General features: G+C 42.6%; 31 non-coding genes across 31 annotated transcripts; 9 read left to right on the top strand and 22 right to left on the bottom strand.

The window, feature by feature from the left end:
• Nucleotides 1-212: 212 nt before the first annotated feature.
• Nucleotides 213-284, bottom strand: trnaa-cgc (transfer RNA alanine (anticodon CGC)). The gene has a single exon. It is a non-coding gene; the product is annotated as a tRNA-Ala (tRNA).
• Nucleotides 285-471: 187 nt separating this feature from the next.
• On the bottom strand, nucleotides 472-543 carry trnat-cgu (transfer RNA threonine (anticodon CGU)). The gene has a single exon. It is a non-coding gene; the product is annotated as a tRNA-Thr (tRNA).
• Nucleotides 544-1627: 1084 nt separating this feature from the next.
• On the bottom strand, nucleotides 1628-1699 carry trnaa-ugc (transfer RNA alanine (anticodon UGC)). The gene has a single exon. It is a non-coding gene; the product is annotated as a tRNA-Ala (tRNA).
• A 684-nt stretch (nucleotides 1700-2383) lies between these two features.
• On the bottom strand, nucleotides 2384-2455 carry trnaa-ugc (transfer RNA alanine (anticodon UGC)). The gene has a single exon. It is a non-coding gene; the product is annotated as a tRNA-Ala (tRNA).
• A 212-nt stretch (nucleotides 2456-2667) lies between these two features.
• Nucleotides 2668-2739, top strand: trnac-gca (transfer RNA cysteine (anticodon GCA)). The gene has a single exon. It is a non-coding gene; the product is annotated as a tRNA-Cys (tRNA).
• Nucleotides 2740-2854: 115 nt separating this feature from the next.
• trnac-gca (transfer RNA cysteine (anticodon GCA)) lies at nucleotides 2855-2926 on the top strand. Its single transcript has one exon. It is a non-coding gene; the product is annotated as a tRNA-Cys (tRNA).
• A 1269-nt stretch (nucleotides 2927-4195) lies between these two features.
• On the bottom strand, nucleotides 4196-4267 carry trnaa-cgc (transfer RNA alanine (anticodon CGC)). The gene has a single exon. It is a non-coding gene; the product is annotated as a tRNA-Ala (tRNA).
• Nucleotides 4268-4454: 187 nt separating this feature from the next.
• trnat-cgu (transfer RNA threonine (anticodon CGU)) lies at nucleotides 4455-4526 on the bottom strand. Its single transcript has one exon. It is a non-coding gene; the product is annotated as a tRNA-Thr (tRNA).
• A 1110-nt stretch (nucleotides 4527-5636) lies between these two features.
• trnaa-ugc (transfer RNA alanine (anticodon UGC)) lies at nucleotides 5637-5708 on the bottom strand. The gene has a single exon. It is a non-coding gene; the product is annotated as a tRNA-Ala (tRNA).
• A 684-nt stretch (nucleotides 5709-6392) lies between these two features.
• trnaa-ugc (transfer RNA alanine (anticodon UGC)) lies at nucleotides 6393-6464 on the bottom strand. The gene has a single exon. It is a non-coding gene; the product is annotated as a tRNA-Ala (tRNA).
• Nucleotides 6465-6676: 212 nt separating this feature from the next.
• trnac-gca (transfer RNA cysteine (anticodon GCA)) lies at nucleotides 6677-6748 on the top strand. Its single transcript has one exon. It is a non-coding gene; the product is annotated as a tRNA-Cys (tRNA).
• A 116-nt stretch (nucleotides 6749-6864) lies between these two features.
• trnac-gca (transfer RNA cysteine (anticodon GCA)) lies at nucleotides 6865-6936 on the top strand. Its single transcript has one exon. It is a non-coding gene; the product is annotated as a tRNA-Cys (tRNA).
• Nucleotides 6937-8199: 1263 nt separating this feature from the next.
• trnaa-cgc (transfer RNA alanine (anticodon CGC)) lies at nucleotides 8200-8271 on the bottom strand. Its single transcript has one exon. It is a non-coding gene; the product is annotated as a tRNA-Ala (tRNA).
• A 187-nt stretch (nucleotides 8272-8458) lies between these two features.
• trnat-cgu (transfer RNA threonine (anticodon CGU)) lies at nucleotides 8459-8530 on the bottom strand. Its single transcript has one exon. It is a non-coding gene; the product is annotated as a tRNA-Thr (tRNA).
• Nucleotides 8531-9640: 1110 nt separating this feature from the next.
• Nucleotides 9641-9712, bottom strand: trnaa-ugc (transfer RNA alanine (anticodon UGC)). The gene has a single exon. It is a non-coding gene; the product is annotated as a tRNA-Ala (tRNA).
• A 684-nt stretch (nucleotides 9713-10396) lies between these two features.
• Nucleotides 10397-10468, bottom strand: trnaa-ugc (transfer RNA alanine (anticodon UGC)). The gene has a single exon. It is a non-coding gene; the product is annotated as a tRNA-Ala (tRNA).
• A 212-nt stretch (nucleotides 10469-10680) lies between these two features.
• Nucleotides 10681-10752, top strand: trnac-gca (transfer RNA cysteine (anticodon GCA)). The gene has a single exon. It is a non-coding gene; the product is annotated as a tRNA-Cys (tRNA).
• Nucleotides 10753-10867: 115 nt separating this feature from the next.
• trnac-gca (transfer RNA cysteine (anticodon GCA)) lies at nucleotides 10868-10939 on the top strand. Its single transcript has one exon. It is a non-coding gene; the product is annotated as a tRNA-Cys (tRNA).
• Nucleotides 10940-12208: 1269 nt separating this feature from the next.
• Nucleotides 12209-12280, bottom strand: trnaa-ugc (transfer RNA alanine (anticodon UGC)). The gene has a single exon. It is a non-coding gene; the product is annotated as a tRNA-Ala (tRNA).
• A 187-nt stretch (nucleotides 12281-12467) lies between these two features.
• Nucleotides 12468-12539, bottom strand: trnat-cgu (transfer RNA threonine (anticodon CGU)). The gene has a single exon. It is a non-coding gene; the product is annotated as a tRNA-Thr (tRNA).
• Nucleotides 12540-13649: 1110 nt separating this feature from the next.
• Nucleotides 13650-13721, bottom strand: trnaa-ugc (transfer RNA alanine (anticodon UGC)). Its single transcript has one exon. It is a non-coding gene; the product is annotated as a tRNA-Ala (tRNA).
• Nucleotides 13722-14405: 684 nt separating this feature from the next.
• Nucleotides 14406-14477, bottom strand: trnaa-ugc (transfer RNA alanine (anticodon UGC)). The gene has a single exon. It is a non-coding gene; the product is annotated as a tRNA-Ala (tRNA).
• A 146-nt stretch (nucleotides 14478-14623) lies between these two features.
• trnac-gca (transfer RNA cysteine (anticodon GCA)) lies at nucleotides 14624-14695 on the top strand. The gene has a single exon. It is a non-coding gene; the product is annotated as a tRNA-Cys (tRNA).
• A 1269-nt stretch (nucleotides 14696-15964) lies between these two features.
• Nucleotides 15965-16036, bottom strand: trnaa-cgc (transfer RNA alanine (anticodon CGC)). Its single transcript has one exon. It is a non-coding gene; the product is annotated as a tRNA-Ala (tRNA).
• Nucleotides 16037-16223: 187 nt separating this feature from the next.
• Nucleotides 16224-16295, bottom strand: trnat-cgu (transfer RNA threonine (anticodon CGU)). Its single transcript has one exon. It is a non-coding gene; the product is annotated as a tRNA-Thr (tRNA).
• Nucleotides 16296-17405: 1110 nt separating this feature from the next.
• On the bottom strand, nucleotides 17406-17477 carry trnaa-ugc (transfer RNA alanine (anticodon UGC)). The gene has a single exon. It is a non-coding gene; the product is annotated as a tRNA-Ala (tRNA).
• Nucleotides 17478-18161: 684 nt separating this feature from the next.
• trnaa-ugc (transfer RNA alanine (anticodon UGC)) lies at nucleotides 18162-18233 on the bottom strand. The gene has a single exon. It is a non-coding gene; the product is annotated as a tRNA-Ala (tRNA).
• A 212-nt stretch (nucleotides 18234-18445) lies between these two features.
• trnac-gca (transfer RNA cysteine (anticodon GCA)) lies at nucleotides 18446-18517 on the top strand. The gene has a single exon. It is a non-coding gene; the product is annotated as a tRNA-Cys (tRNA).
• A 116-nt stretch (nucleotides 18518-18633) lies between these two features.
• Nucleotides 18634-18705, top strand: trnac-gca (transfer RNA cysteine (anticodon GCA)). The gene has a single exon. It is a non-coding gene; the product is annotated as a tRNA-Cys (tRNA).
• Nucleotides 18706-19974: 1269 nt separating this feature from the next.
• On the bottom strand, nucleotides 19975-20046 carry trnaa-cgc (transfer RNA alanine (anticodon CGC)). Its single transcript has one exon. It is a non-coding gene; the product is annotated as a tRNA-Ala (tRNA).
• A 187-nt stretch (nucleotides 20047-20233) lies between these two features.
• On the bottom strand, nucleotides 20234-20305 carry trnat-cgu (transfer RNA threonine (anticodon CGU)). Its single transcript has one exon. It is a non-coding gene; the product is annotated as a tRNA-Thr (tRNA).
• Between the last annotated feature and the right edge of the window lie 961 nt (nucleotides 20306-21266).

The following is a 21266-nucleotide window of genomic DNA, read 5'->3' as shown; positions in this document are numbered from 1 at the left end:
TTTTGCAAATTCTATAGATGTGTGCTTTATGGACTTGAGAGCACAGGGCAGAGTTGTCTGCGAAAGGCAGTTGAGTAGAACTCTATAGCATGCAATTATGAAGCCTATAAGAAATCAAATTTATCAAACTACTTCATCAGCAAATGCCTTGTACAAATGCCGATTTTATTGTGCAAATTTATGCCTACTTTCAAGTTGCAAAACAGCAGAAATGGAGATGCTGGGGATTGAACCCAGGACCTCATACATGCGAAGCATGCGCTCTACCACTGAGCTACATCCCCTCACAAAGTTAGTTGCTTTGTATGGTGTCATCCTGATAACAAAACTCTGGAGACTTGCAAAAGCAGCATCCTTAAACTGCTGCATTGTTTCCATGCTTTTAGGACAACCTACAGTCTCAGAGATATGTTTGAAAGAGCATGCTAAAGCAAGCCAAACATTTTCAACAGAAAGACACAACACCCCTTCAGGCACGGACGGGGGTCGAACCCGTGATCTTCGGTTTACGAGACCGACGCCTTACCACTTGGCCACCATGCCAGACAGCAAGCAATGTCCTGTCACTTAGTAGATACAACATAGCACCCGCAATCAATCAATGCACTGAGCAAGGAGGTTTTTGAGGAACAAGTATGGAAAGCTTTAATTAAGCTTCTTTGCTTGTTGTCTTGCATGAACAAAACTGCATGAACGTGGATCAAACCCACATTCTTCTGTTCACAAGACCAATGCCAAGCCACTTGGACATTGTGCCACGTAGACTGGGGACATATAGTTTGAGAACTCACAGCAGAGTTGACTCTCAAAAGGACTTAAGAAGAAATCTATCTAAATTATGAAGGCTACAAACCAGATCTATCAAGGTTCTTCATCAGCAAATGCCTTGTACAAATGCACCTTTTTTTGCAAATTCTATAGATGTGTGCTTCATGTTTTATTTCAAGGTGCAAAACGGCAGCAAAGCAGATACTGGGGATTGAACTGGCGATCTACCACTGAGCTACACCCCGACAAGAACCAATGCCATTGGTGTACTGTTATCATTGCAAGACAAATGTACAGACTTGCAAAAGACTAATGTTAAGCTGTTGCATTTTCCCATGCTTTTAGAACAACCGACAATGTCACAAATACATTGGAAAGAGCATACCAAAGCAAAGAAGAACAGACAGATGTTGAATTGGACAGAGGTCCAACTAAAAAGCAGAAAACCAGAAGGTAACACAGACATTAGAGCACCCTCAATTAAAACATGCAGTGAGGTAGGAAGGTTTTGAGCAACAAGTATGGTAAACTGCAATTAAACCACTTTACTTTTTTCTTGCATCAACAAATAGGGACAAACAGAGATCAAACCTGTGAGCTTCAGTTCACAAGACCAACGCCAGGCAACTTGGCAATTGCGCCACTTCTACAATATAAGTGTGGGCTTGAGAACACAGGGCAGAGTTGTCTGTGAAAGGCAGTTGAGTAGAAATCTATAGCATGCAATTATGAAGCCTATAAGAAATGAGATTTATAAAGCTACTTCATCAGCAAATGCCTTGTACACATGCCGATTTTATTGTGCAATTTCCAGAGACATGGGCTTTATGTTTACTTTCAAGTTGCAAAACAGCAGAAATGGAGATGCTGGGGATTGAACCCAGGACCTCATACATGCAAAGCATGCGCTCTACCACTGAGCTACATCCCCTCACAAAAGTCGCGTATGTGTACACTGTCATCCTGGCAACAAAACTCTGCAGACTTCCAAAGACAGCATCCTTAAGATGCTGCATTGTTTCCATGCTTTTAGGGCAACCTACAGTCTCAGAGATATGTTTGAAAGAGCATGCTAAAGCAAGCCAGAAATTTTCAACAGAAAGACACAACAGCCCTTCAGGCACGGAAAGGGATCAAGGCTGTGATCGTCGGTTTACGAGATCGACACCTTGCCATTTGGCCACAATGCCAGACAACAAGCAATGTCCTGTCATTTAGTAGATACAACATAGCACCCGCAATCAGGCAATGCACCGAGGAAGGAGGTTCCTGAGGAACAAGTATGGAGACCTTTAATTAAGCTTCTTTGCTTGTTGTCTTGCATGAACAAAAATGCATGAAAGTGGATAAAACCCACGTTCTTCTGGTTACAAGACCAACGCCAAGCCACTTGGACATTGTGCCATGTAGAGTGGGGACATATAGTTTGAGAACTCACAGCAGACTTGACTCTCAAAAGGACTTAAGAAGAAAGCTATAGCATGCCATTATGAAGGCTACAAACCAGATCTATCAAGGTTCTTTATTCAGCAAATGCCTTGTACAAATGCGCTGTTTTTGCAAATTCTATAGATGTGTGCTTCATGTTTAACTTCAATGCATGAAACAGCAGCAATGGAGATACTGGGGATTGAACCCAGGACCTCATACACGCAAAGCATGCGCTCTACCACTGAGCTACATCACCACATTAAACATTAAAATCCGGGTGCCCCGTATGTCTATTGCCTCTCTGAAGGATGCTCTGTTCAGCAATGGGTTCTTTGGCTAAGATTTGGTTTTACAAAGTAGAATCCATGCATTTCACTCCATTTTAATAGATATTACCTTTAAAGGAGTTTAGTTCAGATCCAGGTGCCCCTTTTGTCAAGTCCCTTGCTTAAGGTGGGTTGCATTGAAGGGGGTATAGCTCAGTGGTAGAGCATTTGACTGCAGATCAAGAGGTCCCCAGTTCAAATCTGGGTGCCCCCTATGTCCAGTCCCTCTCTTAAGGGTGCTAAGTTCAGCAACGGGTACTTAGGCTAAGATTTGGTTTTACAAAGTAGGATCCATGCATTTCAGTTCATTTTAGTACTTACTATGTTCCGAGGGTATAGCTCAGTGGTAGAGCATTTGACTGCAGCTCAAGAGGTCCCCGGTTCAAATCCGGGTGCCCCCTGTATCCAGTCCCTTGCTTAAAGGCTGTACTTTTAGCAATGCCTGTTGGCTACCAGTTTACATTTGTGTAATCTGGCTAAGATTTGTTGTTACAAGGTAGAATCCATACATTTTAAGCCGGTGTATATCGAAAGGAGTATAGCTCAGTGGTACAGCATTTGACTGCAGATCAAGAGGTCCTCGCTTCAAATCTGGGTGCCCCCTATGCCCAGTGCTTCTCATAAAAAGGTGCTATGTTCAGGAATGGGTATAGGTTGCTTTGGCTAAGATTTGCTTTCACAAAGTAGAATCCATGCATTTCAGTTCATAGGGTTCCCCTTATGTCCAGTCCATCTCTTAAGGGTGCTATATTCAGCAATGGGTATTGGCTACCTTTTAGGGTACTTTGGCTAAGATTTGCTTTCACATAGTAGAATCCATGCATTTTAGTCCATTTTAATAGATATTACCTTCAAGGGAGTATAGTTCAGATCCGGGTGCCCCTTTTGTCCAATCCCTTGCTTAAGGGCTATTTTTTATCTGACTAAGATCAATGTAGGATCCATATATTTTAAGGGAGGTTGTATTGAAGGGGGCATAGCTCAGTGGTAGGGAGTTTGACTACAGATCAAGAGGTCCCCGGTTCAAATCCGCATGACCAATATGTCCATTTCCTCTCTTAAGGCTGCTTTGTGTTTAGCAGTGAGTTTTGCCTACCAGTATATATTTAGGTACTTTGGTTAAGATTTGGTTTCACACCGCACAATCCATACATTTCAGTTCATTTAATAGATATTACTTTTACGATCAGTGGGAGAGCATTTGACTGCATAGCAAGAGGTCCCCGGTTCAAATCCAGGTGCCCCCTATGTCTAGTCCCTCTCTTAAGAGACCTACGTTCAGCAAAGGGCACTTGGCCATTGTGCCACGTAGACTGGGGACATATAGTTTGAGAACTCACAGCAGAGTTGAATCTGAAAAGGACTTCAGCAGAAATCTATAGCATGCCTTTATGAAGGCTACAAACCAGATCTATCAAGGTTCTTCATCAGCAAAAATGCCTTGTACAAATGCACCTTTTTTGCCAATTCTATAGATGTGTGCTTTATGGACTTGAGAGCACAGGGCAGAGTTGTCTGCGAAAGGCAGTTGAGTAGAACTCTATAGCATGCAATTATGAAGCCTATAAGAAATCAAATTTATCAAACTACTTCATCAGCAAATGCCTTGTACAAATGCCGATTTTATTGTGCAAATTTCTGCCTACTTTCAAGTTGCAAAACAGCAGAAATGGAGATGCTGGGGATTGAACCCAGGACCTCATACATGCGAAGCATGCGCTCTACCACTGAGCTACATCCCCTCACAAAGTTAATTGCTTTGTATGGTGTCATCCTGATAACAAAACTCTGGAGACTTGCAAAAGCAGCATCCTTAAACTGCTGCATTGTTTCCATGCTTTTAGGACAACCTACAGTCTCAGAGATATGTTTGAAAGAGCATGCTAAAGCAAGCCAAACATTTTCAACAGAAAGACACAACACCCCTTCAGGCACGGACGGGGGTCGAACCCGTGATCTTCGGTTTACGAGACCGACGCCTTACCACTTGGCCACCATGCCAGACAGCAAGCAATGTCCTGTCACTTAGTAGATACAACATAGCACCCGCAATCAATCAATGCACTGAGCAAGGAGGTTTTTGAGGAACAAGTATGGAAAGCTTTAATTAAGCTTCTTTGCTTGTTGTCTTGCATGAACAAAACTGCATGAACGTGGATCAAACCCACATTCTTCTGTTCACAAGACCAATGCCAAGCCACTTGGACATTGTGCCACGTAGACTGGGGACATATAGTTTGAGAACTCACAGCAGAGTTGACTCTCAAAAGGACTTAAGAAGAAATCTATAGCATGCTATTATGAAGGCTACAAACCAGATCTATCAAGGTTCTTCATCAGCAAATGCCTTGTACAAATGCACCTTTTTTGCAATTTCTATAGATGTGTGCTTCATGTTTTATTTCAAGGTGCAAAACGGCAGCAAAGCAGATACTGGGGATTGAACCCACGACTTCATGCATGCAAAGCACGCGATCTACCACTGAGCTACACCCCGACAAGAACCAATGCCATTGGTGTACTGTTATCATTGCAAGACAAATGTACAGACTTGCAAAAGACTAATGTTAAGCTGTTGCATTTTCCCATGCTTTTAGAACAACCGACAATGTCACAAATACATTGGAAAGAGCATACCAAAGCAAAGAAGAACAGACAGATGTTGAATTGGACAGAGGTCCAACTAAAAAGCAGAAAACCAGAAGGTAACACAGACATTAGAGCACCCTCAATTAAAACATGCAGTGAGGTAGGAAGGTTTTGAGCAACAAGTATGGTAAACTGCAATTAAACCACTTTACTTTTTTCTTGCATCAACAAATAGGGACAAACAGAGATCAAACCTGTGAGCTTCAGTTCACAAGACCAACGCCAGGCAACTTGGCAATTGCGCCACTTCTACAATATAAGTGTGGGCTTGAGAACACAGGGCAGAGTTGTCTGTGAAAGGCAGTTGAGTAGAAATCTATAGCATGCAATTATGAAGCCTATAAGAAATGAGATTTATAAAGCTACTTCATCAGCAAATGCCTTGTACACATGCCGATTTTATTGTGCAATTTCCAGAGACATGGGCTTTATGTTTACTTTCAAGTTGCAAAACAGCAGAAATGGAGATGCTGGGGATTGAACCCAGGACCTCATACATGCAAAGCATGCGCTCTACCACTGAGCTACATCCCCTCACAAAAGTCGCGTATGTGTACACTGTCATCCTGGCAACAAAACTCTGCAGACTTCCAAAGACAGCATCCTTAAGATGCTGCATTGTTTCCATGCTTTTAGGGCAACCTACAGTCTCAGAGATATGTTTGAAAGAGCATGCTAAAGCAAGCCAGAAATTTTCAACAGAAAGACACAACAGCCCTTCAGGCACGGAAAGGGATCAAGGCTGTGATCGTCGGTTTACGAGATCGACACCTTGCCATTTGGCCACAATGCCAGACAACAAGCAATGTCCTGTCATTTAGTAGATACAACATAGCACCCGCAATCAGGCAATGCACCGAGGAAGGAGGTTCCTGAGGAACAAGTATGGAGACCTTTAATTAAGCTTCTTTGCTTGTTGTCTTGCATGAACAAAAATGCATGAAAGTGGATAAAACCCACGTTCTTCTGGTTACAAGACCAACGCCAAGCCACTTGGACATTGTGCCATGTAGAGTGGGGACATATAGTTTGAGAACTCACAGCAGACTTGACTCTCAAAAGGACTTAAGAAGAAAGCTATAGCATGCCATTATGAAGGCTACAAACCAGATCTATCAAGGTTCTTTATTCAGCAAATGCCTTGTACAAATGCGCTGTTTTTGCAAATTCTATAGATGTGTGCTTCATGTTTAACTTCAATGCATGAAACAGCAGCAATGGAGATACTGGGGATTGAACCCAGGACCTCATACACGCAAAGCATGCGCTCTACCACTGAGCTACATCCCCACATTAAACCTTAAAATCCGGGTGCCCCGTATGTCTATTGCCTCTCTGAAGGATGCTCTGTTCAGCAATGGGTTCTTTGGCTAAGATTTGGTTTTACAAAGTAGAATCCATGCATTTCACTCCATTTTAATAGATATTACCTTTAAAGGAGTTTAGTTCAGATCCAGGTGCCCCTTTTGTCAAGTCCCTTGCTTAAGGTGGGTTGCATTGAAGGGGGTATAGCTCAGTGGTAGAGCATTTGACTGCAGATCAAGAGGTCCCCAGTTCAAATCTGGGTGCCCCCTATGTCCAGTCCCTCTCTTAAGGGTGCTAAGTTCAGCAACGGGTACTTAGGCTAAGATTTGGTTTTACAAAGTAGGATCCATGCATTTCAGTTCATTTTAGTACTTACTATGTTCCAGGGGGTATAGCTCAGTGGTAGAGCATTTGACTGCAGATCAAGAGGTCCCCGGTTCAAATCCGGGTGCCCCCTATATCCAGTCCCTTGCTTTAAGGCTGTACTTTTAGCAATGCCTGTTGGCTACCAGTTTACATTTGTGTAATCTGGCTAAGATTTGTTGTTACAAGGTAGAATCCATACATTTTAAGCCGGTGTATATCGAAAGGAGTATAGCTCAGTGGTACAGCATTTGACTGCAGATCAAGAGGTCCTCGCTTCAAATCTGGGTGCCCCCTATGCCCAGTGCTTCTCATAAAAAGGTGCTATGTTCAGGAATGGGTATAGGTTGCTTTGGCTTGCTTTCACAAAGTAGAATCAATGCATTTCAGTTCATAGGGTTCCCCTTATGTCCAGTCCATCTCTTAAGGGTGCTATATTCAGCAATGGGTATTGGCTACCTTTTAGGGTACTTTGGCTAAGATTTGCTTTCACATAGTAGAATCCATGCATTTTAGTCCATTTTAATAGATATTACCTTCAAGGGAGTATAGTTCAGATCCGGGTGCCCCTTTTGTCCAATCCCTTGCTTAAGGGCTATTTTTTATCTGACTAAGATCAATGTAGGATCCATATATTTTAAGGGAGGTTGTATTGAAGGGGGCATAGCTCAGTGGTAGGGAGTTTGACTATAGATCAAGAGGTCCCCGGTTCAAATCCGCATGACCAATATGTCCATTTCCTCTCTTAAGGCTGCTTTGTGTTTAGCAGTGAGTTTTGCCTACCAGTATATATTTAGGTACTTTGGTTAAGATTTGGTTTCACACCGCACAATCCATACATTTCAGTTCATTTAATAGATATTACTTTTACGATCAGTGGGAGAGCATTTGACTGCATAGCAAGAGGTCCCCGGTTCAAATCCGGGTGCCCCCTATGTCTAGTCCCTCTCTTAAGAGACCTACGTTCAGCAAAGGGCACTTGGCCATTGTGCCACGTAGACTGGGGACATATAGTTTGAGAACTCACAGCAGAGTTGAATCTGAAAAGGACTTCAGCAGAAATCTATAGCATGCCTTTATGAAGGCTACAAACCAGATCTATCAAGGTTCTTCATCAGCAAAAATGCCTTGTACAAATGCACCTTTTTTGCAAATTCTATAGATGTGTGCTTTATGGACTTGAGAGAACAGGGCAGAGTTGTCTGCGAAAGGCAGTTGAGTAGAACTCTATAGCATGCAATTATGAAGCCTATAAGAAATCAAATTTATCAAACTACTTCATCAGCAAATGCCTTGTACAAATGCCGATTTTATTGTGCAAATTTCTGCCTACTTTCAAGTTGCAAAACAGCAGAAATGGAGATGCTGGGGATTGAACCCAGGACCTCATACATGCGAAGCATGCGCTCTACCACTGAGCTACATCCCCTCACAAAGTTAATTGCTTTGTATGGTGTCATCCTGATAACAAAACTCTGGAGACTTGCAAAAGCAGCATCCTTAAACTGCTGCATTGTTTCCATGCTTTTAGGACAACCTACAGTCTCAGAGATATGTTTGAAAGAGCATGCTAAAGCAAGCCAAACATTTTCAACAGAAAGACACAACACCCCTTCAGGCACGGAGGGGGGTCGAACCCGTGATCTTCGGTTTACGAGACCGACGCCTTACCACTTGGCCACCATGCCAGACAGCAAGCAATGTCCTGTCACTTAGTAGATACAACATAGCACCCGCAATCAATCAATGCACTGAGCAAGGAGGTTTTTGAGGAACAAGTATGGAAAGCTTTAATTAAGCTTCTTTGCTTGTTGTCTTGCATGAACAAAACTGCATGAACGTGGATCAAACCCACATTCTTCTGTTCACAAGACCAATGCCAAGCCACTTGGACATTGTGCCACGTAGACTGGGGACATATAGTTTGAGAACTCACAGCAGAGTTGACTCTCAAAAGGACTTAAGAAGAAATCTATAGCATGCTATTATGAAGGCTACAAACCAGATCTATCAAGGTTCTTCATCAGCAAATGCCTTGTACAAATGCACCTTTTTTGCAAATTCTATAGATGTGTGCTTCATGTTTTATTTCAAGGTGCAAAACGGCAGCAAAGCAGATACTGGGGATTGAACCCACGACTTCATGCATGCAAAGCACGCGATCTACCACTGAGCTACACCCCGACAAGAACCAATGCCATTGGTGTACTGTTATCATTGCAAGACAAATGTACAGACTTGCAAAAGACTAATGTTAAGCTGTTGCATTTTCCCATGCTTTTAGAACAACCGACAATGTCACAAATACATTGGAAAGAGCATACCAAAGCAAAGAAGAACAGACAGATGTTGAATTGGACAGAGGTCCAACTAAAAAGCAGAAAACCAGAAGGTAACACAGACATTAGAGCACCCTCAATTAAAACATGCAGTGAGGTAGGAAGGTTTTGAGCAACAAGTATGGTAAACTGCAATTAAACCACTTTACTTTTTTCTTGCATCAACAAATAGGGACAAACAGAGATCAAACCTGTGAGCTTCAGTTCACAAGACCAACGCCAGGCAACTTGGCAATTGCGCCACTTCTACAATATAAGTGTGGGCTTGAGAACACAGGGCAGAGTTGTCTGTGAAAGGCAGTTGAGTAGAAATCTATAGCATGCAATTATGAAGCCTATAAGAAATGAGATTTATAAAGCTACTTCATCAGCAAATGCCTTGTACACATGCCGATTTTATTGTGCAATTTCCAGAGACATGGGCTTTATGTTTACTTTCAAGTTGCAAAACAGCAGAAATGGAGATGCTGGGGATTGAACCCAGGACCTCATACATGCAAAGCATGCGCTCTACCAGTGAGCTACATCCCCTCACAAAAGTCGCGTATGTGTACACTGTCATCCTGGCAACAAAACTCTGCAGACTTCCAAAGACAGCATCCTTAAGATGCTGCATTGTTTCCATGCTTTTAGGGCAACCTACAGTCTCAGAGATATGTTTGAAAGAGCATGCTAAAGCAAGCCAGAAATTTTCAACAGAAAGACACAACAGCCCTTCAGGCACGGAAAGGGATCAAGGCTGTGATCGTCGGTTTACGAGATCGACACCTTGCCATTTGGCCACAATGCCAGACAACAAGCAATGTCCTGTCATTTAGTAGATACAACATAGCACCCGCAATCAGGCAATGCACCGAGGAAGGAGGTTCCTGAGGAACAAGTATGGAGACCTTTAATTAAGCTTCTTTGCTTGTTGTCTTGCATGAACAAAAATGCATGAAAGTGGATAAAACCCACGTTCTTCTGGTTACAAGACCAACGCCAAGCCACTTGGACATTGTGCCATGTAGAGTGGGGACATATAGTTTGAGAACTCACAGCAGACTTGACTCTCAAAAGGACTTAAGAAGAAAGCTATAGCATGCCATTATGAAGGCTACAAACCAGATCTATCAAGGTTCTTTATTCAGCAAATGCCTTGTACAAATGCGCTGTTTTTGCAAATTCTATAGATGTGTGCTTCATGTTTAACTTCAATGCATGAAACAGCAGCAATGGAGATACTGGGGATTGAACCCAGGACCTCATACACGCAAAGCATGCGCTCTACCACTGAGCTACATCACCACATTAAACCTTAAAATCCGGGTGCCCCGTATGTCTATTGCCTCTCTGAAGGATGCTCTGTTCAGCAATGGGTTCTTTGGCTAAGATTTGGTTTTACAAAGTAGAATCCATGCATTTCACTCCATTTTAATAGATATTACCTTTAAAGGAGTTTAGTTCAGATCCAGGTGCCCCTTTTGTCAAGTCCCTTGCTTAAGGTGGGTTGCATTGAAGGGGGTATAGCTCAGTGGTAGAGCATTTGACTGCAGATCAAGAGGTCCCCAGTTCAAATCTGGGTGCCCCCTATGTCCAGTCCCTCTCTTAAGGGTGCTAAGTTCAGCAACGGGTACTTAGGCTAAGATTTGGTTTTACAAAGTAGGATCCATGCATTTCAGTTCATTTTAGTACTTACTATGTTCCGAGGGTATAGCTCAGTGGTAGAGCATTTGACTGCAGCTCAAGAGGTCCCCGGTTCAAATCCGGGTGCCCCCTGTATCCAGTCCCTTGCTTAAAGGCTGTACTTTTAGCAATGCCTGTTGGCTACCAGTTTACATTTGTGTAATCTGGCTAAGATTTGTTGTTACAAGGTAGAATCCATACATTTTAAGCCGGTGTATATCGAAAGGAGTATAGCTCAGTGGTACAGCATTTGACTGCAGATCAAGAGGTCCTCGCTTCAAATCTGGGTGCCCCCTATGCCCAGTGCTTCTCATAAAAAGGTGCTATGTTCAGGAATGGGTATAGGTTGCTTTGGCTAAGATTTGCTTTCACAAAGTAGAATCCATGCATTTCAGTTCATAGGGTTCCCCTTATGTCCAGTCCATCTCTTAAGGGTGCTATATTCAGCAATGGGTATTGGCTACCTTTTAGGGTACTTTGGCTAAGATTTGCTTTCACATAGTAGAATCCATGCATTTTAGTCCATTTTAATAGATATTACCTTCAAGGGAGTATAGTTCAGATCCGGGTGCCCCTTTTGTCCAATCCCTTGCTTAAGGGCTATTTTTTATCTGACTAAGATCAATGTAGGATCCATATATTTTAAGGGAGGTTGTATTGAAGGGGGCATAGCTCAGTGGTAGGGAGTTTGACTACAGATCAAGAGGTCCCCGGTTCAAATCCGCATGACCAATATGTCCATTTCCTCTCTTAAGGCTGCTTTGTGTTTAGCAGTGAGTTTTGCCTACCAGTATATATTTAGGTACTTTGGTTAAGATTTGGTTTCACACCGCACAATCCATACATTTCAGTTCATTTAATAGATATTACTTTTACGATCAGTGGGAGAGCATTTGACTGCATAGCAAGAGGTCCCCGGTTCAAATCCGGGTGCCCCCTATGTCTAGTCCCTCTCTTAAGAGACCTACGTTCAGCAAAGGGCACTTGGCCATTGTGCCACGTAGACTGGGGACATATAGTTTGAGAACTCACAGCAGAGTTGAATCTGAAAAGGACTTCAGCAGAAATCTATAGCATGCCTTTATGAAGGCTACAAACCAGATCTATCAAGGTTCTTCATCAGCAAAAATGCCTTGTACAAATGCACCTTTTTTGCCAATTCTATAGATGTGTGCTTTATGGACTTGAGAGCACAGGGCAGAGTTGTCTGCGAAAGGCAGTTGAGTAGAACTCTATAGCATGCAATTATGAAGCCTATAAGAAATCAAATTTATCAAACTACTTCATCAGCAAATGCCTTGTACAAATGCCGATTTTATTGTGCAAATTTCTGCCTACTTTCAAGTTGCAAAACAGCAGAAATGGAGATGCTGGGGATTGAACCCAGGACCTCATACATGCAAAGCATGCGCTCTACCACTGAGCTACATCCCCTCACAAAGTTAATTGCTTTGTATGGTGTCATCCTGATAACAAAACTCTGGAGACTTGCAAAAGCAGCATCCTTAAACTGCTGCATTGTTTCCATGCTTTTAGGACAACCTACAGTCTCAGAGATATGTTTGAAAGAGCATGCTAAAGCAAGCCAAACATTTTCAACAGAAAGACACAACACCCCTTCAGGCACGGACGGGGGTCGAACCCGTGATCTTCGGTTTACGAGACCGACGCCTTACCACTTGGCCACCATGCCAGACAGCAAGCAATGTCCTGTCACTTAGTAGATACAACATAGCACCCGCAATCAATCAATGCACTGAGCAAGGAGGTTTTTGAGGAACAAGTATGGAAAGCTTTAATTAAGCTTCTTTGCTTGTTGTCTTGCATGAACAAAACTGCATGAACGTGGATCAAACCCACATTCTTCTGTTCACAAGACCAATGCCAAGCCACTTGGACATTGTGCCACGTAGACTGGGGACATATAGTTTGAGAACTCACAGCAGAGTTGACTCTCAAAAGGACTTAAGAAGAAATCTATAGCATGCTATTATGAAGGCTACAAACCAGATCTATCAAGGTTCTTCATCAGCAAATGCCTTGTACAAATGCACCTTTTTTGCAAATTCTATAGATGTGTGCTTCATGTTTTATTTCAAGGTGCAAAACGGCAGCAAAGCAGATACTGGGGATTGAACCCACGACTTCATGCATGCAAAGCACGCGATCTACCACTGAGCTACACCCCGACAAGAACCAATGCCATTGGTGTACTGTTATCATTGCAAGACAAATGTACAGACTTGCAAAAGACTAATGTTAAGCTGTTGCATTTTCCCATGCTTTTAGAACAACCGACAATGTCACAAATACATTGGAAAAAGCATACCAAAGCAAAGAAGAACAGACAGATGTTGAATTGGACAGAGGTCCAACTAAAAAGCAGAAAACCAGAAGGTAACACAGACATTAGAGCACCCTCAATTAAAACATGCAGTGAGGTAGGAAGGTTTTGAGCAACAAGTATGGTAAACTGCAATTAAACCACTTTACTTTTTTCTTGCATCAACAAATAGGGACAAACAGAGATCAAACCTGTGAGCTTCAGTTCACAAGACCAACGCCAGGCAACTTGGCAATTGCGCCACTTCTACAATATAAGTGTGGGCTTGAGAACACAGGGCAGAGTTGTCTGTGAAAGGCAGTTGAGTAGAAATCTATAGCATGCAATTATGAAGCCTATAAGAAATGAGATTTATAAAGCTACTTCATCAGCAAATGCCTTGTACACATGCCGATTTTATTGTGCAATTTCCAGAGACATGGGCTTTATGTTTACTTTCAAGTTGCAAAACAGCAGAAATGGAGATGCTGGGGATTGAACCCAGGACCTCATACATGCAAAGCATGCGCTCTACCACTGAGCTACATCCCCTCACAAAAGTCGCGTATGTGTACACTGTCATCCTGGCAACAAAACTCTGCAGACTTCCAAAGACAGCATCCTTAAGATGCTGCATTGTTTCCATGCTTTTAGGGCAACCTACAGTCTCAGAGATATGTTTGAAAGAGCATGCTAAAGCAAGCCAGAAATTTTCAACAGAAAGACACAACAGCCCTTCAGGCACGGAAAGGGATCAAGGCTGTGATCGTCGGTTTACGAGATCGACACCTTGCCATTTGGCCACAATGCCAGACAACAAGCAATGTCCTGTCATTTAGTAGATACAACATAGCACCCGCAATCAGGCAATGCACCGAGGAAGGAGGTTCCTGAGGAACAAGTATGGAGACCTTTAATTAAGCTTCTTTGCTTGTTGTCTTGCATGAACAAAAATGCATGAAAGTGGATAAAACCCATGTTCTTCTGGTTACAAGACCAACGCCAAGCCACTTGGACATTGTGCCATGTAGAGTGGGGACATATAGTTTGAGAACTCACAGCAGACTTGACTCTCAAAAGGACTTAAGAAGAAAGCTATAGCATGCCATTATGAAGGCTACAAACCAGATCTATCAAGGTTCTTTATTCAGCAAATGCCTTGTACAAATGCACTGTTTTTGCAAATTCTATAGATGTGTGCTTCATGTTTAACTTCAATGCATGAAACAGCAGCAATGGAGATACTGGGGATTGCACCCAGGACCTCATACACGCAAAGCATGCGCTCTACCACTGAGCTACATCACCACATTAAACCTTAAAATCCGGGTGCCCCGTATGTCCAGTCCCTCTCTTAAGGGTGCTAAGTTCAGCAATGGGTACTTATGCTAAGATTTGCTTTTACAAAGTAGGATCCATGCATTTCAGTTCATTTTAGTACTTACTATGTTCCAGGGGGTATAGCTCAGTGGTAGAGCATTTGACTGCAGATCAAGAGGTCCCCGGTTCAAATCCGGGTGCCCCCTGTATCCAGTCCATTGCTTAAAGGCTGTACTTTTAGCAATGCCTGTTGGCTACCAGTTTACATTTGTGTAATCTGGCTAAGATTTGTTGTTACAAGGTAGAATCCATACATTTTAAGCCGGTGTATATCGAAAGGAGTATAGCTCAGTGGTACAGCATTTGACTGCAGATCAAGAGGTCCTCGCTTCAAATCTGGGTGCCCCCTATGCCCAGTGCTTCTCATAAAAAGGTGCTATGTTCAGGAATGGGTATAGGTTGCTTTGGCTAAGATTTGCTTTCACAAAGTAGAATCCATGCATTTCAGTTCATAGGGTTCCCCTTATGTCCAGTCCATCTCTTAAGGGTGCTATATTCAGCAATGGGTATTGGCTACCTTTTAGGGTACTTTGGTTAAGATTTGCTGTCACATAGTTGAATCCATGCATTTTAGTCCATTTTAATAGATATTACCTTCAAGGGAGTATAGTTCAGATCCGGGTGCCCCTTTTGTCCAATCCCTTGCTTAAGGGCTATTTTTTATCTGACTAAGATCAATGTAGGATCCATATATTTTAAGGGAGGTTGTATTGAAGGGGTCATAGCTCAGTGGTAGGGAGTTTGACTACAGATCAAGAGGTCCCCGGTTCAAATCCGCATGACCAATATGTCCATTTCCTCTCTTAAGGCTGCTTTGTGTTTATCAGTGAGTTTTGCTTACCAGTATATATTTAGGTACTTTGGTTAAGATTTGGTTTCACACCGCACAATCCATACATTTCAGTTCATTTAATAGATATTACTTTTACGATCAGTGGGAGAGCATTTGACTGCATAGCAAGAGGTCCCCGGTTCAAATCCGGGTGCCCCCTATGTCTAGTCCCTCTCTTAAGAGACCTACGTTCAGCAAAGGGCACTTGGCCATTGTGCCACGTAGACTGGGGACATATAGTTTGAGAACTCACAGCAGAGTTGAATCTGAAAAGGACTTCAGCAGAAATCTATAGCATGCCTTTATGAAGGCTACAAACCAGATCTATCAAGGTTCTTCATCAGCAAAAATGCCTTGTACAAATGCACCTTTTTTGCAAATTCTATAGATGTGTGCTTTATGGACTTGAGAGCACAGGGCAGAGTTGTCTGCGAAAGGCAGTTGAGTAGAACTCTATAGCATGCAATTATGAAGCCTATAAGAAATCAAATTTATCAAACTACTTCATCAGCAAATGCCTTGTACAAATGCCGATTTTATTGTGCAAATTTATGCCTACTTTCAAGTTGCAAAACAGCAGAAATGGAGATGCTGGGGATTGAACCCAGGACCTCATACATGCGAAGCATGCGCTCTACCACTGAGCTACATCCCCTCACAAAGTTAATCGCTTTGTATGGTGTCATCCTGATAACAAAACTCTGGAGACTTGCAAAAGCAGCATCCTTAAACTGCTGCATTGTTTCCATGCTTTTAGGACAACCTACAGTCTCAGAGATATGTTTGAAAGAGCATGCTAAAGCAAGCCAAACATTTTCAACAGAAAGACACAACACCCCTTCAGGCACGGACGGGGGTCGAACCCGTGATCTTCGGTTTACGAGACCGACGCCTTACCACTTGGCCACCATGCCAGACAGCAAGCAATGTCCTGTCACTTAGTAGATACAACATAGCACCCGCAATCAATCAATGCACTGAGCAAGGAGGTTTTTGAGGAACAAGTATGGAAAGCTTTAATTAAGCTTCTTTGCTTGTTGTCTTGCATGAACAAAACTGCATGAACGTGGATCAAACCCACATTCTTCTGTTCACAAGACCAATGCCAAGCCACTTGGACATTGTGCCACGTAGACTGGGGACATATAGTTTGAGAACTCACAGCAGAGTTGACTCTCAAAAGGACTTAAGAAGAAATCTATAGCATGCTATTATGAAGGCTACAAACCAGATCTATCAAGGTTCTTCATCAGCAAATGCCTTGTACAAATGCACCTTTTTTGCAAATTCTATAGATGTGTGCTTCATGTTTTATTTCAAGGTGCAAAACGGCAGCAAAGCAGATACTGGGGATTGAACCCACGACTTCATGCATACAAAGCACGCGATCTACCACTGAGCTACACCCCGACAAGAACCAATGCCATTGGTGTACTGTTATCATTGCAAGACAAATGTACAGACTTGCAAAAGACTAATGTTAAGCTGTTGCATTTTCCCATGCTTTTAGAACAACCGACAATGTCACAAATACATTGGAAAGAGCATACCAAAGCAAAGAAGAACAGACAGATGTTGAATTGGACAGAGGTCCAACTAAAAAGCAGAAAACCAGAAGGTAACACAGACATTAGAGCACCCTCAATTAAAACATGCAGTGAGGTAGGAAGGTTTTGAGCAACAAGTATGGTAAACTGCAATTAAGCCACTGTACTTTTTTCTTGCATCAACAAATAGGGACAAACAGAGATCAAACCTGTGAGCTTCAGTTCACAAGACCAACGCCAGGCAACTTGGCAATTGCGCCACTTCTACAATATAAGTGTGGGCTTGAGAACACAGGGCAGAGATGTCTGTGAAAGGCAGTTGAGTAGAAATCTATAGCATGCAATTATGAAGCCTATAAGAAATGAGATTTATAAAGCTACTTCATCAGCAAATGCCTTGTAAACATGCCGATTTTATTGTGCAATTTCCAGAGACATGGGCTTTATGTTTACTTTCAAGTTGCAAAACAGCAGAAATGGAGATGCTGGGGATTGAACCCAGGACCTCATACATGCAAAGCATGCGCTCTACCACTGAGCTACATCCCCTCACAAAAGTCGCGTATGTGTACACTGTCATCCTGGCAACAAAACTCTGCAGACTTCCAAAGACAGCATCCTTAAGATGCTGCATTGTTTCCATGCTTTTAGGGCAACCTACAGTCTCAGAGATATGTTTGAAAGAGCATGCTAAAGCAAGCCAGAAATTTTCAACAGAAAGACACAACAGCCCTTCAGGCACGGAAAGGGATCAAGGCTGTGATCGTCGGTTTACGAGATCGACACCTTGCCATTCGGCCACAATGCCAGACAACAAGCAATGTCCTGTCATTTAGTAGATACAACATAGCACCCGCAATCAGGCAATGCACCGAGGAAGGAGGTTCCTGAGGAACAAGTATGGAGACCTTTAATTAAGCTTCTTTGCTTGTTGTCTTGCATGAAGAAAAATGCATGAAAGTGGATAAAACCCACACTCTTCTGGTTACAAGACCAACGCCAAGCCACTTGGACATTGTGCCATGTAGAGTGGGGACATATAGTTTGAGAACTCACAGCAGACTTGACTCTCAAAAGGATTTAGGAAGAAAGCTATAGCATGCCATTATGAAGGCTACAAACCAGATCTACCAAGGTTCTTTATTCAGCAAATGCCTTGTACAAATGCGTTGTTTTTGCAAATTCTATAGATGTGTGCTTCATGTTTAACTTCAATGCATGAAACAGCAGCAATGGAGATACTGGGGATTGAACCCAGGACCTCATACACGCAGAGCATGCGCTCTACCACTGAGCTACATCCCCACATTAAACCTTAAAATCCGGGTGCCCCGTATGTCTATTGCCTCTCTGAAGGATGCTCTGTTCAGCAATGGGTTCTTTGGCTAAGATTTGGTTTTACAAAGTAGAATCCATGCATTTCACTCCATTTTAATAGATATTACCTTTAAAGGAGTTTAGTTCAGATCCAGGTGCCCCTTTTGTCAAGTCCCTTGCTTAAGGTGGGTTGCATTGAAGGGGGTATAGCTCAGTGGTAGAGCATTTGACTGCAGATCAAGAGGTCCCCAGTTCAAATCTGGGTGCCCCCTATGTCCAGTCCCTCTCTTAAGGGTGCTAAGTTCAGCAACGGGTACTTAGGCTAAGATTTGGTTTTACAAAGTAGGATCCATGCATTTCAGTTCATTTTAGTACTTACTATGTTCCAGGGGGTATAGCTCAGTGGTAGAGCATTTGACTGCAGATCAAGAGGTCCCCGGTTCAAATCCGGGTGCCCCCTATATCCAGTCCCTTGCTTAAAGGCTGTACTTTTAGCAATGCCTGTTGGCTACCAGTTTACATTTGTGAAATCTGGCTAAGATTTGTTGTTACAAGGTAGAATCCATACATTTTAAGCCGGTGTATATCGAAAGGAGTATAGCTCAGTGGTACAGCATTTGACTGCAGATCAAGAGGTCCTCGCTTCAAATCTGGGTTCCCCCTATGCCCAGTGCTTCTCATAAAAAGGTGCTATGTTCAGGAATGGGTATAGGTTGCTTTGGCTAAGATTTGCTTTTACAAAGTAGAATCCATGCATTTCAGTTCATAGGGTTCCCCTTATGTCCAGTCCATCTCTTAAGGCTGCTATATTCAGCAATGGGTATTGGCTACCTTTTAGGGCACTTTGGCTAAGATATGCTTTCACATAGTAGAATCCATGCATTTTAGTCCATTTTAATAGATATTACCTTCAAGGGAGTATAGTTCAGATCCAGGTGCCCCTTTTGTCCAATCCCTTGCTTAAGGGCTATTTTTTATCTGACTAAGATCAATGTAGGATCCATATATTTTAAGGGAGGTTGTATTGAAGGGGGCATAGCTCAGTGGTAGGGAGTTTGACTACAGATCAAGAGGTCCCCGGTTCAAATCCGCATGACCAATATGTCCATTTCCTCTCTTAAGGCTGCTTTGTGTTTATCAGTGAGTTTTGCCTACCAGTATATATTTAGGTACTTTGGTTAAGATTTGGTTTCACACCGCACAATCCATACATTTCAGTTCATTTAATAGATATTACTTTTACGATCAGTGGGAGAGCATTTGACTGCATAGCAAGAGGTCCCCGGTTCAAATCCGGGTGCCCCCTATGTCTAGTCCCTCTCTTAAGGGACCTACGTTCAGCAAAGGGCACTTGGCCATTGTGCCACATAGACTGGGGACATATAGTTTGAGAACTCACAGCAGAGTTGAATCTGAAAAGGACTTCAGCAGAAATCTATAGCATGCCTTTATGAAGGCTACAAACCAGATCTATCAAGGTTCTTCATCAGCAAAAATGCCTTGTACAAATGCACCTTTTTTGCAAATTCTATAGATGTGTGCTTTATGGACTTGAGAGCACAGGGCAGAGTTGTCTGCGAAAGGCAGTTGAGTAGAACTCTATAGCATGCAATTATGAAGCCTATAAGAAATCAAATTTATCAAACTACTTCATCAGCAAATGCCTTGTACAAATGCCGATTTTATTGTGCAAATTTATGCCTACTTTCAAGTTGCAAAACAGCAGAAATGGAGATGCTGGGGATTGAACCCAGGACCTCATACATGCGAAGCATGCGCTCTACCACTGAGCTACATCCCCTCACAAAGTTAATCGCTTTGTATGGTGTCATCCTGATAACAAAACTCTGGAGACTTGCAAAAGCAGCATCCTTAAACTGCTGCATTGTTTCCATGCTTTTAGGACAACCTACAGTCTCAGAGATATGTTTGAAAGAGCATGCTAAAGCAAGCCAAACATTTTCAACAGAAAGACACAACACCCCTTCAGGCACGGACGGGGGTCGACCCCGTGATCTTCGGTTTACGAGACCGACGCCTTACCACTTGGCCACCATGCCAGACAGCAAGCAATGTCCTGTCACTTAGTAGATACAACATAGCACCCGCAATCAATCAATGCACTGAGCAAGGAGGTTTTTGAGGAACAAGTATGGAAAGCTTTAATTAAGCTTCTTTGCTTGTTGTCTTGCATGAACAAAACTGCATGAACGTGGATCAAACCCACATTCTTCTGTTCACAAGACCAATGCCAAGCCACTTGGACATTGTGCCACGTAGACTGGGGACATATAGTTTGAGAACTCACAGCAGAGTTGACTCTCAAAAGGACTTAAGAAGAAATCTATAGCATGCTATTATGAAGGCTACAAACCAGATCTATCAAGGTTCTTCATCAGCAAATGCCTTGTACAAATGCACCTTTTTTGCAAATTCTATAGATGTGTGCTTCATGTTTTATTTCAAGGTGCAAAACGGCAGCAAAGCAGATACTGGGGATTGAACCCACGACTTCATGCATGCAAAGCACGCGATCTACCACTGAGCTACACCCCGACAAGAACCAATGCCATTGGTGTACTGTTATCATTGCAAGACAAATGTACAGACTTGCAAAAGACTAATGTTAAGCTGTTGCATTTTCCCATGCTTTTAGAACAACCGACAATGTCACAAATACATTGGAAAGAGCATACCAAAGCAAAGAAGAACAGACAGATGTTGAATTGGACAGAGGTCCAACTAAAAAGCAGAAAACCAGAAGGTAACACAGACATTAGAGCACCCTCAATTAAAACATGCAGTGAGGTAGGAAGGTTTTGAGCAACAAGTATGGTAAACTGCAATTAAGCCACTTTACTTTTTTCTTGCATCAACAAATAGGGACAAACAGAGATCAAACCTGTGAGCTTCAGTTCACAAGACCAACGCCAGGCAACTTGGCAATTGCGCCACTTCTACAATATAAGTGTGGGCTTGAGAACACAGGGCAGAGTTGTCTGTGAAAGGCAGTTGAGTAGA

This window comes from Astyanax mexicanus, chromosome 11 (assembly GCF_023375975.1).
Source record: "Astyanax mexicanus isolate ESR-SI-001 chromosome 11, AstMex3_surface, whole genome shotgun sequence".
Lineage (NCBI taxonomy): Eukaryota > Metazoa > Chordata > Actinopteri > Characiformes > Acestrorhamphidae > Astyanax > Astyanax mexicanus.
The sequence above is the reverse complement of the archived record's forward strand: the minus strand, read 5'-3'. Positions and strand labels throughout refer to the sequence as shown.